Source organism: Perna viridis, chromosome 14 (genome assembly GCF_037379345.1).
Source record: "Perna viridis isolate PV_CMFRI_1.1 ecotype Kerala chromosome 14, ASM3737934v1, whole genome shotgun sequence".
Classification (NCBI taxonomy): Eukaryota; Metazoa; Mollusca; class Bivalvia; order Mytilida; family Mytilidae; genus Perna; species Perna viridis.
The window spans coordinates 2967684-2980021 of NC_142458.1; the positions used below are offsets into that span (position 1 = coordinate 2967684).

The 12338-nt window shown below is 32.1% G+C and overlaps 1 pseudogene; it reads right to left on the bottom strand.

Annotated features, from left to right (window-relative positions):
- Nucleotides 1-6121: 6121 nt before the first annotated feature.
- LOC148597745 (uncharacterized) lies at nt 6122-8944 on the bottom strand (annotated as a pseudogene).
- Between the last annotated feature and the right edge of the window lie 3394 nt (nt 8945-12338).

Sequence of the window (12338 nt, forward strand, 5' to 3'; positions counted from 1 at the left end):
TGTTTGTATCACTTCGTCACATTGTTGGAACTACCAATCTTGGACGTTTCACGGGCTGTCGTCTTCTTTTTTACATATATCTGCAATTTCTTTTATCATGGTCACCTTTTTGGAATGAGTATATATGTTTTATATGGGGACGGGATGGGGGATAGCGATGGTGTATAAAGGGATGGGGATTTTTTACCGTTCATGAGCTGTTTGTAGATAATGTAGGTTCTTATAAATAAAAATGATTTACTTACCATAAAAATCCCACTGTTCTTACTGTTTTATTAAGCTCCCTGCCTTCAATTGAATTAAGCAAAAAGTTTTATACTTTTAATTTCATTTTACGAATATATAATTCCTGACCAAACTCAAGTATATTTGTGATTTTCTACCTTTTTAGATATCTGTACCATTGATATATGAAATAATAATTGCAACACAACGAGCCTGCTGCTTGTACAACTAAACGGGTGAAAAGCAATAAAAGGCTACAAAACAGCGATAAATGGCTACAATGGTTACGCGTAAAACTACTACAAAATAGCGATAAATGGCTACAAAAAAACGTTAAGTGGCTTTCTGTAGCCAACTATCGCTAAAGCCGGTAGGGGACTAATAAACTATTAAACAAAATTTCATGAAAACTGCTTGCAGTAGCATCGGTTATTGAACAAACAGGGGAATTTCCCTTTTTATGAATGAAAATTCATAACACAAAAATGAAAAATTTGAAATTTATGAAAATCCAAAGGTGGCTCAATAGCAATCAAATCAAGACAATTCATCAAAGTTTTACAATAACCGGTGCAACCAATATTAAGTTATTCACTCCAGAAGGGAGCATTTATGGTTGTATTATCAACTTGGTTCTGTATACTTATGGCAAGAAAAAGCATCAATAACCGGTTTGTATCTTCATTTTCAGGAGCAGAAAAACAGCATCATGGCAGCTTCATTTGCGTATACATCTATATATGCGATTGAGAAGCAAACCATACTCGCAAAATATTCGCTAGTTTCGATGATAAAATTCAAATAGATTCATAGTTTTTCCAAGATAGGATTGGTCATGTCTGCAGTGTGGCGCCCAAATGTTAACGAAAATTACGTTATCAATATTGAACTCTTTCTAATTTAAATTTGCAATTCTAATTTTTGCAAACCCAAATCGCCATTTTTAGAGTAAGTATTATATTATACACGGAATTAAATTGGAAAAACAAATATAATATTTTCATTGTAAAGATAGTAAACATATTGTATATATTTGAAAACACAAAAAATGGGAAAATTTATTACAATAGGAAAACTTGATTTTCAATTAGAATATCGATTTTCAAATTGGAAAACCAGTTTTCCAATTGGACATTTACTTTTTCCAATTGCAAAACGAAATTTCCAGTAGGAAACTTTCTTCCCATTGGAGAAAATAATTCCCGTTGGAAAATTGATTTTCCAATTGGAAAAAAAATATTCCAATTGAAATATGGTTTTTCAATTGGAACATTATTATTCTAATGGGAATCATTTATCAATTAATTGGAAGAAGTTTCTCCAGTAGGAATTTTCTTTTCCAATCGGAAGTTCAAAATGTAAAATTATACAAGGCAGCCGTTTAGTACTAACATAAAAATACACATTCTTAAAACTGACCACATTTTATAATATATATAAGTGCTATACAGAACAATTGTCCACTTTATTACAAATAAAAAAAAATCGAAGTAAGAGATCAAATGCGATACTAACAATTTACAAAAGAGGCTTAAAGCATTTTTGAGTCATTTTCCTCTATTAACTAAAATCCTCCTTGTGATGAATATAGCTCAAAAATCCTGATTTTCAAGCGATTAAATATAGAATTAGAAAGGGAGATTTAAACATTTCACAAAACTTCACAAATATAACCGAAAACCCAACCTTGTACCGACATGTCAATGACAAAGGGACAAAAACTATTATATACCATTATATCCTGGTCATAATTAGATTCTGTTGTTTCTTTCTAAATTAAACTCTACTTATTGTTAAAAATTATTGAGTTTTATAGATGAAACCTATCGATAGAATTTCATAGTGATGAAGATTGTTTACATCTTAAATACTGATATTAGATATTTATGTATATTTTTTATGATTTCGACAGTAAAAAAAAGAAATAATTAAATTAAGTTTATATGAAAGAGCTATAAAACAGTACATGAAGTGACAACGTGTACATGTATTCTGCAGGAAGTATATCCCAACTGTCTATACCATTTCCGACAGGCCAACAAAGTTCACTTTCAATAAAGATTGCCATTTTGAAACCTGTCTGACTTTATTTGTTTATTTGTTTGATCTTATACATGTAAATATACAGCTCTATATACTAATGTATCTTAGAAGGAATTATTACATTTTTGGACACAGGCTTCCACTAAACTTACAAGGGTTATGGTGGAAATTTTCTGTATAGTCACTGATAAAAGAAATTATGTCAGATATATTCTAAAGTATGTGTTTATTTTGCTGGAATCTAATAAAATCTTAGATTAATTGAAACAAATATCATATTGATATATTATTTTTTTTATCAACATCCAGTGTCCACAATGTTTGTTGTGGTAATGGCAAAGTATATGTACTTGCTATGAATAGTAAAGAAAATGAAATTGAATGATTTAAGTTTACTGAATGAAACTAGTGTAAAATGTTGTCCTAAACTGTAAACCAGACTTTTCGAATAACCTCATACACTGTGAAATAGGTCCCTTCTGTCTGGACTTGAGAATAAACTTTCACCACAGAAGCAGGTAGGTGCCTACAAACGAGAAATCTAAGTACAGAGGTTCTGAGTCAATTAAGAAAAAATCTATACAAGGTATATTCTATAGATTCTAATGTTTCGAACATTATGTACACAGGCCAGCATACCAGGAAGAATCTCAAGGCAGTTACAATGACAAACATAAGTAAACAAAAACGGTCCAAAATGCATCAAATTTAATGATCCATTAGAGTAACATAATTAGATAAGGAACACAATAAAAAGGAATTATCAAAATTGAAAGAAAACTTTAAAGTGGATTATTTTTTTCTCTAGAGTCCTTCAACAATAATTATTATTTTCTGTCATGCACATATTGGTTTATGAGTAGTTGAGCTAGTTAAATAATCTCCGTTTGGAGTCATCCAAACATCATTATATTCCTTCATGTACAGCTGAATACGATACCTAATTTTCCTATAAAATTTTATCAAATCCCTTGAGCAGTTTAGGAAGAGTAAGGATCACAAAAAATATGGACTGAGGGTGATTTCCTTTATTTTCCCAACTTTTGAGGGGGTAAAACAAAAACCTATAAATAGATATTGTTTGTGTTTCCTATCAAATCTTCAGAAATTGTCTATTATGGACAATTTGTAACATCAAAATAACTGTTAATACATGCAAACAATTAACATACAGTACCTGAACCAATTCGCAGAACTAAGATTGTGATCTGTCATTAATCATTAATCTGTCAAACCAAGTCGCTTCCATGTATTTATATTTTTGTGAACAGCTTAGCATGGCACAGTTGAGTACAGTTAAGCCCTTCTGATCCTGCCTATTTCCCTGTTTAAAGTTAATTCCTACAAGTACATGAATTAATTCATTTTATATCAAACAGAGTGAAATATTTGTTTCTTTAGGGAAAAAATGCTTTGCAATAATTCCAAGAATGACACGAAGAAGAGGTAATACATTTTTGGTCAAATGGATATATAAGTAGACAAAATTTTACAGTAGAATGCGGGGTGCCATGAATCAGTCAAATTAAAGTCAGCATTCGAGTAATGTCATGTTGCCATCATGACGAAAGCATTTCAGAAATTGTATCTGATATTCTTCCTAGCTCAGCCTTTAGTAACTTTTCACCCTAACTGGACTGAGCAAAGACATTGCCATTACCTTTCTGATTTCACTCCTTTTATTTAGTGGCATTTGTGTTGTATCATTTTGTGTTAGTTTCAACTGCTGTAAATGTCTTGATATTATGAGTCCTTGTGTCGCTTGGTTTTGATTGGTACTGCCTTCTAGTATTAATTTTCTATGAAGAACTTTTGTTTGGCCTTTGTTTTTATGTCCATGGTGCTAGGCAAAGGAGCATAATGTTGTCCTCATGTCTATCCCAAATGTTCATGCTATGCGAATATAAAAGAACAGAAATACTGTGTACTAATACTAATTTTATTCACTCTTCAATGGTTTTTAGTTTGGTACAAATGAGTAACGAGCAGGAAAATATGAATATATATATCATGTCTTTATGCATAAAAAAATCGTTATTTACATTAAGATAACAATTGGCCTGAATGAAACTTTGTGTTATTATCTTTTGAATGCATTTTCCTGCATATCTTTGAATATTGTACAATCAATTTCTAAAATTTCCTAACATTGTTAAATTGTAGAAAAGACTTATTCTAACAAATGGTACGATAACTGATGACCTTAAGGAACCAAATAATACAATTCAATAAACATAAATGTGATTCTTACAGAAGAAAGATACTAAATATGATAACATCTCTTTAAAAGGGTAAAGTTTGATCAATGAACACAGGGATTAAATTTGTGAAATTAGTATTTCATAAAATTTAAAACCATTGGGCAACCAAAAAACTATTATAACTTTAATACTGAAACCCGTTTGTATTAATTATAAAGCTTGACTATAGCAAATTGTAAATAATGTTCAAAATAGATTAGTGCGAAAATCTCATCAATGTGATTTTTTTTATGAAAATAACAAATCGATTGGTTTAGATTATGCTAGTATGCTGATAAGCAACATTAAAAATAACAAAACGTGCGATAAATTTTCAGTGCTTTCAAATACAGGATAAAGGTTGAATAAAAAGAATAACACCAATAAAAAAAATAAAATGGTTTTCAACAAAACATCAATTTAAAACACCAAGCAATCACAATTATGAAAATGACTAAAACATATTTGATTTGTTTGTTTGTTTTTTGGGGTTTAACGTCCGAGCAGCAATATTTCAACTATTTTCAGACGATGAACATGACATGGATGACAAAATGAACATGAAATGAAAAAAAAGGATGGGTCACAAGGATAATAGGGTCGACAAATTTTGATTGCCACTGGAAAAAGGGGGGATGGGTAAGGTAGGACAATTTAGCCTCCTGTGGCGGAGCGCAAAGGTTCCTACTCCTATCGAATACCACAGCAGGGTTCTTTAACGTGCGAGGAACGTGGCATCTTTTCCAACACGGTGCACCACTATGGTTTGCGGTCAGGTTTTCCGTATTATAGCCTGACAACCCCAGCATGTAACACGCCAGGGGTACCCATTCCACCACCTGGGGCACACATCACAGTTGCTCTGTGGCTCTGTGAGCAGAGCGCCTAACAACCGGCTAGGTTTCTGAGCACTATTTAGTCGCCTTATACGACGAGCTTAGCGCTGCTGCAGGCCTATTCTTTTGACACCCGGACCTGCACGGGGCAAAACATATTTGAAGATGCAGATACACTGAAATGTATTTAGAAGTAAAATCATGTCAAAATAAAGTATTTAGCATAGAATTGTTTATGAATTGACAAATAAAAATACATTTTATACACTCTATATGTGAACGAAACTGACATTACAAAATTGTTGCTACTAATGCATACCATGTTGAAATACTTTTAACACAAACAGTCTGTTGACCTGTTTGTTAACTATTAATATTCATGTAGAAACTCATAATCTCATGGACTCATATTGAAAATCTGTAAATGAATGTTTTTGATAACAGCTTTAAATAAGTACAATTCATAAATAATGGGAATGGGGAATGTGCCTAAAACGCAACAACCCAATCAGAACCTTATATACCTCTCTCTCAATACCCCACATCACAACATTTGCACTTTTTTGAAAACGCAAGCTTGACTCTCTCAAAATGTGACAAGATAAATGGGAAGTAAATCATATCCAGCTGTTACAGTTAACTAATCGTTCAACAAAGTTTGAAGAAAAAAACATTGAACAAATGAAGGCACTCTCAGGCAACAACACACTATCACACACGTAAGGATGGACAGGCTCAAAACTAAATACCCCTGCAACTTCTATGTATGGGGTATAACTATTTATATTGTGGTTCACAAACAATGCACACATTTCTTGGCACTTTGTTCAGTCCAATGCATTTGAAGTGCAGCCATCGGACACACATTGGCACTGCACCCACGCATCTTTAATTGGCTTTTGACAATCAAGCATGTTATAAATTGTCCTCTGTGCCGTTTGTTTTCTAGATGTTTTTATGATTTTCTTTGTGACATATTCTCTCATTACCAGAGCAGCCTTTTGGGTCAATTGCATTGATTGAATACCCTTGGTTAAATCTAGTGCATTCTGAAACATACATTGTACAATTAATATTGCAACACATTCTCTTCGGATTAATTCAGGTCTGAAGCTGTCAGTGGTTGCTTTAAGTACTGTGTTCATTGTTAGTTGTTTTTAAGCTTAATTTATATTCCCTATTTATACATTTGACTCAGTCTTCTTCTAAATTGATTGGTGGTTAGATGGATGGTTGGTTGCTTAATGTTCAAGGACGGGTCAGATGCATATTAAGGGCAAGATCATAAACATAATAAATGAATACTAACCAACACACTGAGCCAGTTCTTAATGGGAAGGGCACAATTAAAAAATCAATATGGTGAAGAATGTTAATAGTTATTTACATTATTATGTCCTCTGTCAACCTAAAATGTAACAGGACTAAACATCTAAGTCAATATATCAACCTATTGTACACAGATTGTTGGGGCATTCTTTGTTTCATTGTTCCATACTCTACACAAAACACTAATAAACTGGCACCCAACAAGAATTTATCTGCATGTGTAAATCATATCATGGTTATCTTTACCATAAGTATAAACAGTCCACAGCTAAGGCCATCTTTTTGTTGACTAGATTTTAAATTTCCACTCTTCCAATTAGCATCAATATCATTTTTTATTTTCTCACTTCTTATTTTCATGTAGTTCCTGCAAAATATTCTTGTTAGTTATAATACAAATGCAAATACATGAAAATGAAAAAAATGAAATAAATGTCTCAGTATAAATGACATCTTCAACGCTTGTCGTGCTGAAAATTGGTCTGTCACTCAAAAATTGTCATTTTTGTTCATCTCTGATCATTATTTGCTACCTGTGTGGTTCAACTGGAACTTGTGTTGTTCAACTGGAACAAATCAGGAACCAAAGCACATTCATCCCACAGACTGTAGATCATGAAGGCTACTAAAGCCAAATAAAGTGTGTTACGGTCACGAGTTGGGGGTCAGGAACCCCCTGAAGGGTCACTCGTGTGAAAAAATGAGTTTTTTTTCCAATTTTTTGCCTCTGTCCTAAAACCGGTTGTAATCAATACAAGGGATTGAAACCCAAATGGTGGCGACAAAAATCACTCTTATTTAGTTTCCAGGCAAAAGAGAGTACTACAGATCAATTCTGCTCTGGCAAGGGTCCAAGAAATGAACCCTACCACCAACAAAATCTCTTTTTTCGACAGTGGAAACTTGTGACCTCCTCTTTTAGCTTTCAAGTCATTATTTATTAACAAACTATATATCAGATAGCCTCATGTTAAAGCACAGTCACACTGGTTGCAGATGGACACAAATTGCATTTTCCTAAACTAAGATTTGCATTGTCAGAACTGATAAAGCGGAACCAGGTCAAATCCCGAACAGATCCAGGCGTAGCATGACAAGGTTTAAGTTGCATACCACTGCAATGCTTTGGAAAAGATCTTTCAAAATCAGTATACTAAAGGTAGGATTATCATTCAAATCATACTGAAAATCCACATGTTTACATTGCTTGCTATCTGAAGCATGGTAACAAATTTATCACACAATATTCATACACTTTTGTACTAAATTACAAATACACATTCTCAGCTTTATTATGATTAATGTGATCAACATACAAACATCATATGCACTTACATTATACAATGCATAGAACTAGTCTCGTGTGTTCTTGATACTACATTGAAGGGGGGAGGGATGTGGCTGTTGACCCAAAAGTGTTAAGTGAGAACCGACTAAGATTGTCATTCATATCGTACATATCCCTGCTACAGTAGATGTGATATGCCTGATCACATGGACATATTTTTACAAAACTTATAGAGACCTAAATTCATGAAAATTTGTGTCTTTAATGTGATATTCAATTCACCAAAGTTTCAAAAAAATAGGTGTCGTTTGTTTTCAAGGGTCCAATGGGCAACAGTATAGCATAATCAGTCCTGTATCAGATGCATGTCTGTTTAAAAATAAGTATCCCTCAAACAGTTGGTAGAACATAAAATAAACAAATATAATAGTATATTATATATTTTAAAGATAAAATTTATGAGATCCTTATTCAAAATCCATTAAGAGATACCTTCTATATCTAAATAAAACACTTTACATAATGAAAATTAATTATGTTTTAATTCAGAACATGTATCAGTTGCATTAAAGATTATTTAAATTTTCACATGTTTTTCGTTTTTTTTTTCAATGGATAATTCATTATTTCCCTTAGTTTTTTTGGTTCATAATTCATGGAAAACATGGGTAAAATGCACTTATATAAGGGTGTTGTGTTAAATGCATAATAAAGATGTATTTGGTTTTTATTCATTTTCACTGATAATTAATTGAATTACCTTCAATGTTGTACATATTTGTCATTGTTCCCATTCATGGAATCCAGTATTGATACTGATTTACATGGAATATTTGCTGCCAGTAATATCCAGTGGTTTTGACACTTGTTGATTGGCATGAAAATCCAAGTGTATCTTGATAATTTAATCTACAAGAACCAAATATATTTCAGCATGTGTGTTATAAATGCAAAACAACATGAAACTTTAACACTGAATTTTCAACAGACCATGCCTGCGGGGTTTATTCCTAAAATAGGCATGAATTTGAGATGAAATGTTGGTAATGCATCTGCGCACCGAATATCATTGACCTAGCAACTTATCAGAAAACATACGTGAAGTTTTTAGGTGCTGTCATCGCTGCCATCGCTGGAATAACAAAACCTAAGTCTTGCCTTCCGTGACTTCCGTTGCACTTAACCAGTAACTGTTACATACAAAATATTTTTCTTTGTTTCATTTGGTAACTGGCAGTTAACTCATGGTCATTATCTTAAAAATTTAAAATAATACATGTTGTACAAATGAAATACTTAACTTACTGTAAAACCAAGTATCAAACCGTTTTTATTCCCAAAGGACTGCCATATATGATGGCAGAGCGAAAATATGATCCTCTAGTTCTAAATTGTTTTCACTCTATAAGATTCCCATATATGCGTTTATCACCTGAAATGAATTATTGTAACTTAAATTCTGAAACTACATTTACTGGAGGAAATTTGTTATAATACAGCTTTGACTTGGCCAAGAAATACATACCAATATGTCGTAAAGTTTCGATATAAATTACTTATGGACATAACCCAATTTCTAAATTTTTAATTCAGTATTCGTGTTATCTACTTTGCACCCTGGAACCATGCATTCAAGCACACATTTGAAATGTTTATTTTTTTCCTGCAGCCAAAAGGAATTGAAAACCATTAAACAAGTACTATCTTTAAAAAAGATGGCCGACACGGTAAAATTTTTATCTTTCTCCTTATTATTAATTTTCTACATTTCATTCAGAAAATAACACATGACACACAATTTCGCTACAGTTTTTTTCGGAAGCCATAACTTTCCTTCTACATCTTCAAGATTACATTCCTGGTGTGTATCATTGATGTCTAGAAAGGAAATAAATCATTATCAATATTATGTAACCGGTTACTTATTCATCATACGTATATCATTTTGCAGTATATGAACAGGATAGCGACATTCTAATAAAAAATTGCAACAAATGATCAAAATTACTTTTCACTATTGAGTTAAAACATAAACAGCCACTGAACAGATGAAAACATAACCCATTTCACAAATTTAAGAAGTCAAGAATCCAAGATATCCTATAAAATATTGATATTCTTAACCCGTATCTTCCTTACTTATGCTTTTCAACATGTCTACCGCAATATTTTATGCAATATTATATAAAAGTCATATGACAAAATGTGATACCAAATTCACTCCAAACAATTGATGAAATACATTTTAAAGATAAATTTGGTAATTAAAAAAGAATAGAAGTTTTATAGTTCTCACCTTGATTTGTAAGACACTTCATAAGATCCTCAAAAACATTTTTAGCAAGTTCATCTGTTCTTTTTTGGGTCTACTTGAAAAAAGTTGAAAAAATCCCTCATCTACTGAAATATAAATCACACATCTTTAGATAGATAATACATTTTTGTCACAGTATTGCAGATTACATACCTTCTACTTCTTCAGGTTCACATGTAAGTAGTAGTCAGATTTTTAGTTATTTTTAGTATGAAAACATTCGTACAAATCAAGACTCAGCTTTTTACTAGACAGACAAACTGTGCTGGACTAGATCAAAGAAGCAATAACCCAAAGAAAGGCAAGCTACCACACTCAGAAACAATTTTTTACTTCAATCAAATCAGTCATCGCTTCACCTCACAAAGCTGCATGCTTAGTGGAGATGCAGAACCTACCATTTTTAAAGTCTTTGGTGTGATGAGGTCTGATATCAAACCCACGATCTCCACATTTAAGGCATTGGCTATCACTTCACCAATGATTGTCCACACTTGAGCAGGGTAGGCTACTACCAATAAACAGAGTGCATCCTCATATGATATCAAGTTGATTGAAATTAAAAAGTAACTCTCTTATATTTGAACGAATATTTTTAGTCAATACATTGCTTGTTTATAATTATGATAAAACAATTTTATACTTTAGAGACATTTAAAATTAAAAATCTTATACAGATGATATACATGTACTGGTACTGAAAATAATATTTATAAAGTGTAAAATATCTAAAACAAGAAAAACATACACATTGTATATAAGAATTGAGTACTTACTATATATGCACTACTGTTTGATTATAAAATCTTTGTATCAGTTTATGCATAAAGGATAAATATTGTCTTACCCATCTTGGAAAGAATATAAAAAAGAACATCTACTTGACACTGTGGTGTAAATGGCACAGGACTAATTCTTTTTACTACATGTAACAACTTGGTTGGATCATCCACAGCAGAATCCAAAACAGCACCTACTCTTTTGGAAGGTACCCCTTGTAGGTACTTTGCTTTTACAATAAGGTCTTCCCATTCTCCTTTCTGTAGGTTTTTCATGTAATCTAAAAAAAATATGGTTATTGAAAATATTCTGGTAATGAATATTAAATACAAACATGCATAACAGTTAGTGATCAAGTTTTCATTATGGAACCCGTTGCAGATTGCAAAAATTTCTAAATAGTGGGTGTCAGCACAAGTGCTGAAAAATTTGAAGATGGTGAAAACTAGATGTGTCAAAACAACAAATGGCCTCGTTTAAAAAAGTCGAAAGCCTGCCATTTTGAAAAAAAAGCAGCTGAGCGGAGCGAAAGGTAAACCTTATCTGTAACTCATCATGGTGAACTCACATATATACCCAAAAAATCAGCCCTGTATGTGAAGGCGTTTAGAAAAAAGTCTATGTAATGATTTGTTGAGGAATGACGGAATGATGGACAAGGGTAAAATTACATGGCCTTGACCACTTTGTGGCAGGGCAATAAAAATCATAATTACAATAATACACCATTATCAACTGTTAGCATAATTTCAATATCACTTAATATGGCAAGCTACTGATAAACATAGGTAGATTCTGCCAGAATGAAGGCAATAGACTCAATCAAACATAACACACTAATCTGTTAATTTGGGCAATATCTCCATCATATGCTTATCTGATGTTAAATTCTTTGCAATCCCTTCTTTCACATCATTAGCTGTAACAAATTACCAAATATTTTAGTGGCAATCAATTAATTAAATTTATCATTCCTTTTGAAAAATATGAGTTAATAAACACAAAAAAAATTGTATTATGAGTATAGTCAAACCTGTGCGCCTGAGAAAATTAAAGCATGGCTGGACCAAGATAAATATAAAATTTAATTTCTGTTTCAGAATATTAAAAAAACTTTTCCAGACTTTACTCAGCATTTTTAATAAATTCTGTATAGAGTGCTAAAATAAACTAAGTTGAGAAAAGTTTGAAAAGTGCTCCCAATATATTAGGGATAGGAAATTATCACAATCTTTCTACAAAACTTTGATTATAACATGGAAACCCAATAGAATTATTTACCA